Consider the following 7,024-nt stretch of genomic DNA (forward strand, 5'->3'; position numbering starts at 1 on the left):
CTGTGCCATGTAATTTGTGCCTCAGGTGAGTATTATAGCAGCAGGACAAAGAAGAAGAAGAGGAGGAGGAAGAAAAGGAGAAGGAGGAGGAGGAGGAGGAGGAGGAGGAGGAGGAGGAGGAGGAGGAGGAGGAGGAGGAGGAGGAGGAGGAGGAGGAGGAAGGAGGAGAAGGGAGGAGGATGAAATGAAAAAAAAAATAGTGATGATTGCAAGAATGTAAGCAGAGAAAATTAAAAGAGAAGAAAAGCAAAAGAGGAGGAGGAGCAGGAGGAAGAAGAAGAAGAAGAAGAAGAAGAAGAAGAAGAAGAAGAAGAAGAAGAAGAAGAAGAAGAAGAAGAAGAAGAAGAAGAAGAAGAAGAAGAAGAAGAAGAAGAAGAAGAAGAAGAAGAAGAAGAAGAAGAAGAAGAAGAAGAAAAAGAAAAAGAAAAAGAAGAAAACCTGCTGCAACAAGGCTGATAAAACAACAAAACGATAGTAGTAGTAGTAGTAGTAGTAGTAGTAGTAGTAAAACTAGTAGGAGTAATAATCATATGCCAGAACGAGAATCACATTTGCATAAGAGAACACAGAAAACAAGACAATTACAAAACAGATGCTTCCTGGCGTGTCCATTATACAAACACCTTCCTGCATTTTTCCTGTATATCTTTATTATACAGGTACGATGTTCGGAAATGACTGAGGTAGTGTAATTCTCCCTGTCAGAAGTGTGCAAGTAATATGAAAAAATGTTATATAAAACCTTTAGAATGAGAGTAATTCAGGTTAAACAATATATGAAAAAAAATATATAAAGTTTTTAATATAGCAATTGAGGTAAAGTATGCTTGAAATAACTTTTTCAATCTAAAGGGCAGGGAGTAACACAGTAGTCAGCACAGGAAGGCAGGTGATAACGCGGAATTTTACGAAGACTAATCAAGAACAAGTGATGTTTAGTGAGATTAGATACCATTATCACACCTGCTATTACCTCACGCCACCACCACCACAACACGTGGACTTATAAGGAGAGGGTGGGGAGGGGGCGGGTGTCAAGTAAAGTGCCGCCACTCACATAATCCTGACACATTTTTCAGTCAGCAAGACATAACTGTACCACACATTTTCTACTAATAATGCCATCTTCTCATGTATATAAAAAGTGAGCAATGAAGTATGGTAAAAGGAGGACTGTGAAGACATGCAGGCAATCACACTCCCGGTAATATTCATAAGTATAAAAATAAAATAATTCAACACAGAACACAGTTACAGTTAGTGAGGCATAACTCTATCACATATTTTCTTCTTCATCCCTTCACCGCTATTTGCTACTTATCTAGTTACTGGCCACTCTGAAGCAGCTTTACATGCACCTCAGACATTTGGTATCACATAAAGACTACATGCATTACTTTTAGCGTTGTGAACTGATTAAATATGGCAGTGAAAGTTAAGTAACCAGTAAAATATAATCTATAAACAATAGTGCATAGTTAAAGAAAAGTTCCCAAGACTTGTAGACAACAAATCAATAGATAACTAAAAAAAAAAAAAAAAAATGAATGGATGTTTAAAGAAATAGAAATAAAAACAAGTAAGAAGCTTCTATGTATAAAAATGAGAAAATAAAAATAATGCTCTTACCACATCCGTTTTTGTTCCTTTTATTTGCCTTTCACATTGGAGAGGTAACAGAGACCGACATGTTCAGCCTCATCTTCTGAAAGAGATTCCAAACATACCATTACCGATAAGGAATCACCACATACCAACGCTCCTTCTATTCACAACACAATATCAAATCATAATTATAGAACATTAACAGAAAGGCATCTCAACGCGCCACTCACCAAGTATATCTTTCTTTAATACTCTTAATAATAAAAAAGAATAATTGAGAACTGCTGGTTATTCTATCAAGAGGAGTGTTGGAAGGTGTAGGGAGGCAAGATCTTTACTGACACTCATATCTATAAAGAAAAGACGTCATTCACCAGAGAAAGGTAGAGGAAGACCCCAGCCTTACCATTACGAGTGAGACAAGCTTCTCTGAATTAAGTATGAAACTCGTAAGTGGGAACGGACCCTAGCGCATCCCATGAGTACACACACACACACACACACACACACACACACACACACACACACACACACACACACACACACACGTATATACCTTCTTCGTTAGTTCTATTAAAGGATATACAAGAAAAAGAAAAGAAAGAAAGTAACAAATATCAAAGGAAGCTCTTGAAAAAAAAAAAAACGAAGACAAAAACTGAGAGACAAAAAAGAAACCGCAAATATCAAAAGAAGCATAAGAAAAGAGAGAAAGAAACAAACATTAAAAGAAACCACATGAAAAAGAGAAGAGAAAGAAGCAAAAAAGAAAACGAAAACTCAACATGAAGAAGATAGCCGCCGTATATATGTTACTCTATTCTGCCACCATCACCCCCACCACCATCACCATCACGACCACGACCACCACCACCACCACCACCGCTGCCAAGATATAAATAAACAAGGTCCCACCGAGACTCGAACTCGGGTCGCTGGATTCAAAGTCCAGAGTGCTAACCATTACACCATGGGACCTGCGCTGGTGGAGAAGCTGCCCTTGCTGACCTTGTTGTTGTTGTTGTTGTTGTTGTTGATGTTATTGTTATTGTTCTTTGGTATGTTTGGTGATGATTGAAGTGCTTTTGTGTTGTTATGAGAGAGAGAGAGAGAGAGAGAGAGAGAGAGAGAGAGAGAGAGAGAGAGAGAGAGAGAGAGAGAGAGAGAGAGAGAGAGAGAGAGAGAGAGAGAGAGATATACAGTCCTGTCAGAAACAAAGTGAGGTGTAAAAAAAATAAGGTACAAAGAGAAAAGGCAGAGGAGAGCTAGGGAGAACCGGCAGCCATTTAAAGAGGAGGTGAAGGGAGACCAGAAAGAGGAAGAGGAGGAAGAAGAGGAAGAAGAGGAAGAGGAAGAGGAAGAGGAAAGTGGGGGAAGAACAGGAAAACCACGTTCAAAAAATAAAAGAACACAATATAGAATGAAAGTAACTCGGCTAAAAGGTGTACATACATTTTCCTTCTCTGTATAAGAAGAATAGGAAAACAGTACACACACGACTGAACACAAAGGAAGAACAAACAGCAGCATACCTATTGGCCCTAACGAAGCTAATGAATATAGATAATATTATTTTAACTAATGTAAGAGTCATAGGATAGTAAAGATAAAGGAAAATAAAGAAGAAGAGACAAACTTCACACAAATACATACAATTCACCTGAGCTTAATTAATTTGAACTATTATTGCGCTACCTGGAGAGAGAGAGAGAGAGAGAGAGAGAGAGAGAGAGAGAGAGAGAGAGAGAGAGAGAGAGAGAGAGAGAGAGAGAGAGAGAGAGAGAGAGAGAGAGAGAGAGAGAGAGAGAGAGAGAGAGAGAGAAAATTTGTGTTTTAAAGAAAATTTCACACCTCTCCCCGTAAAATTTCTTACAAAAATAAATCATAAAAAGAAAAGGAAGTGAAAAATATAAAACGAATCACAGGAAGAAAAAAAAAAGACAGGAAAGATTTTGCAAGGATTGAAAAAAAAAAAAAAAAAAAAAAAAAACGTTATAGCTCATTTCAGTCTTCCTTATTTATTCAAACATTCATTAACTTATTTAGCTTTCATGAAGTGTGGGTGGGAGAGAAGAAGACGTACAGAGGAGGGAGGAAAAGGAAGAGAGGAATAAATCAAACACGAGGAAAAAATAAAAAGACACAAGGAAGAAAGTTAAGGAAAGTACGAAATATAACTAAAATATTGAAGAAAAGAAATATAAGATTGAACAGCAGAAATAAATGAAAGATGAAAGTAAGCGACTAAGAAAGTAAAAGACAGAAGAAAGGATAACAAAATAAAAGTAAAAGATAAAATAAAGAAGCATGAGAAGGAAAACGAACAAAAACAGTAAAAAAAAAAAAGTAAGAAATGGCAAAAAGAAAACAGACGAAGGAAAAATAGAAATAATAAAAAGACATGAAACTAAATTAACAATAAAAAGAAGTATAGAAATAGAAGGAATAGATTGAAAAAAAAAAAACACGAGACAAAAGAGAGAGAGAAAAAAAAAACATTACAATAACTTTTTAAAACACGTTCTGGAATAATAAAAAAAAAGAATAAAGAAGACAACAATACTGGAGCTTCTTTTTATCATCTTTTTTTTATCTATAACACGAGAAGCAACACAAATATTCGGCAAACAACAACAGCAACAAAAAACATACGTAGCTACACAATTCCCTTCCCCAGCCCATAATATCAGACTGGTGGTGGTGCCGGTGGTGGTGGTGGTGGTGGTGGTGGTGGTGGTGGTGGTGGTGGTGGTGGTGGTGGTGGTGATTAATGGTAATAACACCATAACACCTATAATAACAAACACCAACCGACAAAAAACAATGAACACACACACACACACACACACACACACACACACACACACACACACACAGTCGGAGCGAGATTGGTAAAATATATTCTTCTCTTTTTCCTCTCAGGGGCGGAACTATAATAACAGGCTCCTGCAGAAGACATGGAGGAGGAGGAGGAGGAGGAGGAGGAGGAGGAGGAGGAGGAGGAGGAGGAGGAGGAGGAGAAGGAGATTTTCCAGTAAAAGGACCCGATGCCGATGTCCTGAAGGGGAGTAAAGAAGAGGAGGAAGAGGAAGAGGAGGAAGATAAGAGTAGTATTTTTGCGACTATTATTATCTGTGAAGCCTTCTGATTTTTAGCTATAAATGTCGCGATTACTTTGATTTCGAGGCAGATGGAGGAAAGAGAGGAGGAGGCGAAGGAGGAGGAGGAGGAGGAGGAAGAGGAGGAGGAGGAGGAGGAGGAGGAGGAGGAGGAGGAGGAGGAGGAGGAGGAGGAGGAGGAGGTGGTTCAGAAAGGGGAGGAGGAGGAAGAAAATGAGAAGAAGCAGGAGGAAGTTGAGGACAAGAATTAAAAGTTTGTACAAAGAAAAGAAGAAGTAGTAGAAGAAGAAGAAGAAGAAGAAGAAGAAGAAGAAGAAGAAGAAGAAGAAGAAGAAGAAGAAGAAGAAGAAGAAGAAGAAGAAGAAGAAGAAGAAGAAGAAGAAGAAGAAGAAGAAGAAGAAGAAGAAGAAGAAGAAGAAGAAGAAAAAAGAAGAATGCATCAAACAACGAAAACAATAACAACAGACAAAGAAGGAAGAGGAAAGAAGAGGAAGAAAAGACACATGAATAAGAAAACGGTACAGAGAGAGAGAGAGAGAGAGAGAGAGAGAGAGAGAGAGAGAGAGAGAGAGAGAGAGAGAGAGAGAGAGAGAGAGAGAGAGAGAGAGAGAGAGAGAGAGAGTTAAAGAATAACAGAGAAAGGAAGTGAAAGAAGGAAGGAGGGAAAGAAATAAGGAAGGAAGGAAGGAAGGAAGGAAGGAAGGAAGACGAGATGTACTGTTGAGAGGAAGGGAGGGAGGAAGAAGGAAGGAAGGAAGGAAGAGAGAAGTCGAGAGGGAAGGTGAGAAAGGAGATTGAAACAGTGAACAAAAGAAGAAATGTAGGAAGAAGGAAGGAACGAAGTAAGGAAGAGGGAGAAAGCGAAGGGGGGAAGAAGGATGTAAGGAAGCACAGACAAAGGAAAGACAGAGATAGGTAAAAAAAAAAAAAAACATGAAGAAGGGAGAGATATGAAACAAGGAAGAAGGAATAAATAGAGGAAGCGAACGAGAGAGGGAAGGAAGAAGAAAGAAAAGTGCAGGCACTGACAAGAAGAAAAGACAAATGGAGCAATAAATATAAAAACACGGATAGATAACAACAGAGGAAGAGAAAACCACGGCAGCCGCACCACGTGACAGGAAACAAAATAAAAAAAAAAGGCCAGAAATTTTTGTTGCTGTTTAAAAAATCTATCTATCTTTTTACCATTTATATACCAAGCCACGGAAGGTAAAGCACCAACACACACACACGCTCTCTCTCTCTCTCTCTCTCTCTCTCTCTCTCTTCAGCCTTGTAGAGAAGGAGAGTCTCGTGGACAGCAATACTATTCTTCAGGAGGTTGGATAAGGGACAGCTGGCCATAATTACTTATAAAACAGTGAATAGATACTAAATGAATAAATAATGCAGTAGTAGTAGTAGCAGCAACCTGATGGAGTTTAATGAATATTTCTTCACACATTCACGACGCTCACTCTGCTACACCTTAACTGTTAATAAAGATCAACCATTCATGTATGCATAGGTCAATTACTATTCAAACTACAATATGAAAGAATAAGATAAGCATACAGACACACACGTAGTAGACACACACACACACACACACACACACACACACACACACACACACACACACACACACACACACACACACACACACTGTCTCATGAAAGTTAAGAGCTCCACTGAGACACCACACCTGTTAGGTTTAGAAACAATCAAATTCTCTTTAATATAATCCAACTTCCTTTAACAGAATCCAATCCTCTTTTACTGCTTTTGAAAGGGAATCGTGTAGCACGTTAGAAGAATTGAATACTGAAAGTGTGGACAGTGTTGTGTTCCTGGTTGTGAGATAAATGACTTAAAAGAAAGATGATACATTGAGCGGAGGAGGAGGAGGAGGAGGAGGAGGAGGAGGAGGAGGAGAAGGAGAAGGAGAAGGAGGAGGAGGAGGAGGAGGAGGAGGAGGAGGAGGAGGAGGAGGAGGAGGAGGAGGAGGAGGAGGAGGAAGAGGAGGAAAATAGTTGGGAGCAAGGGGGCGATGACTGGAAGAGGTTAAGAAAACAGGTAAACACGTAAGCTGAAACCAACGTAAACTTTTATTGCCTTGTAATTCCACTTCAGAGCTCGTGTGTGTGTGTGTGTGTGTGTGTGTGTGTGTGTGTGTGTGTGTGTGTGTGTGTGTGTGTGTGTGTGTGTGTGTGTGTGTGTGTGTGTGTGTGTGTGTGTGTGTGTGTGTGTGTGTGCGTGTGTATGTATGTAGGAACAAGTCTGGTACTTAACGAGGATACACAATATAATAGCACTAA

At 39.2% G+C, this 7,024-nt stretch overlaps 1 non-coding gene across 1 annotated transcript; it reads right to left on the reverse strand.

Moving 5' to 3' along the window:
• Positions 1 to 2,511: 2,511 nt before the first annotated feature.
• Positions 2,512 to 2,583, reverse strand: Trnaq-uug. The gene has a single exon. It is a non-coding gene; the product is annotated as a tRNA-Gln (tRNA).
• Positions 2,584 to 7,024: the final 4,441 nt, after the last annotated feature.

The sequence above is a fragment of the Portunus trituberculatus genome, chromosome 46 (genome assembly GCF_017591435.1).
Source record: "Portunus trituberculatus isolate SZX2019 chromosome 46, ASM1759143v1, whole genome shotgun sequence".
NCBI lineage: Eukaryota > Metazoa > Arthropoda > Malacostraca > Decapoda > Portunidae > Portunus > Portunus trituberculatus.